Source organism: Macaca thibetana, chromosome 4, assembly GCF_024542745.1.
Source record: "Macaca thibetana thibetana isolate TM-01 chromosome 4, ASM2454274v1, whole genome shotgun sequence".
In the NCBI taxonomy this organism is placed as follows: domain Eukaryota; kingdom Metazoa; phylum Chordata; class Mammalia; order Primates; family Cercopithecidae; genus Macaca; species Macaca thibetana.
The window spans coordinates 131,514,761-131,516,452 of NC_065581.1; positions in this window are offsets into that span (position 1 = coordinate 131,514,761).

The window sequence follows — 1,692 nt, forward strand, 5'->3', positions numbered from 1 at the left end:
TTCTCCCCTCTGCAACTGTGCTGTTCTACTGCACCATGCTGGCACTGTGGTTCTAGGAAATACCTTGACTCTAGGGCCCAGGTCCTGGCATTTTTTTTTTTTTTTTTTTTTTTTGAGACAGTGTCACTCAGTCGCCCTGGCCAGAGCACAGTGGGGGAATCTCGGCTCACTTCAACCTAAGTCTCCCAGGCTCAAGCTACCCTTCCGCCTCAGCCTCTGGGGTAGCTGCGACTTCAGATGCACACCACTGGCATGCGAGAATTTTTTTTTTTTTAATACTTTATGTTCTAGGGTACATGTGCACAACGTGCAGGTTTGTTACATATGTATACATGTGCCATGTTGGTGTGCTGCACCCATCAACTCGTCATTTACATTAGGTATATCTCCTGATGCTATCTCTCCCCTCTTCCCCCATCCCACAACAGGCCCCGGTGTGTGATGTTCCCTTTCTTGTGTCCAAGTGTACTTCTCCAGGTAGATAGGTATTGCCCAGGCCCAACAGGCTGCGTGTGCAGAGCCTCACTTGTCCAGTAGGGGCGCCAGCCACACTATGTTTGGTTTAAACTCTAAATTCCCATTGGGTCTGGGGTGCATATTGTGTAACGTTCTTTCTCTCTGCAATCACTCCTGAAACACATTTTTATTTTATTTTAAATCTGTAATTTATTTTACCTACTTATTTAAAGTCCTTATAACACTTTTACATTAGTTAGCAGATTGCTTAGGAACAAAATAGTACTTGAGGCTCTGACTTTTAATTATGGAGTAAAACATTTGATTAAGATATAGATGTTCAGAATAAGGCTCCTAATTCTTAAGAGCTGGAATCATCTTTGCCTAAATATTTGCTGTTGTCCTGAGCAATTGTTTGGTCTGACTCTGCCAGCACCCATCTATTTTTAAAAAGGGTATTTTGGCCGAGCATGGCGGCTTACAGTTGTGATCCCAGCACCTTAGGAAGCTGAAGCTGGAAGATCGCTTGAGAACAGAAGTTCAAGATTAGCTTGGACAACATAGGGAAACCCTGTCTCTACAAAAATAAAAACGATCAAACAAACAAATAAAAATGGTATTTGTGTTTAATGTGTCATGAATGAAACATTTTCCTTCTCCTTCCATTTGCAAGTGAGAGGGAAGTCCTGACATTACCACAGCATTGTCCATTATACAAGCAGCATCTGCAGGCCTGTTCTTCCTCTCCCACTGCCAACTCATTATGGATATATTGGGATGCATAGGTATCCAAGGCTCATTAAATACACAGTAAAAAGTTGGACAGGAGAAAAAGGGGTCAAAATCTATGCAGAACTCTCCCAGAGAAGCTAAAAGGCAAGGAGGTCAAAGTTTCCTTGTGTGTGTTTCAAATTTTTTTAAGTGAAAGAAGACACTGTTTTTATGTTCTGTGTGTCCAAGTGTTAACAGAATGAGAAATACTTTTTGTTCACATTCTCTTGTAACCTTGAACTAACTGAGAATGTTGAAGTTTTTGTCTTTCTTTTTTATTGCATCCCACAAAAAGGTTATTCCAAATTCACTTGGCAATATTCAGACAAGCTATTTCCTAATTCTCAAAATAGCTTTTGTTTTGAGTGTTTCCCGAAAGTCTTAAAATATGTTCATGTTCATGAACTGTATATATGCTTCATTACTAAACTTTTGGATTGAAAATCCTTAAAGGAAAAAATGAAA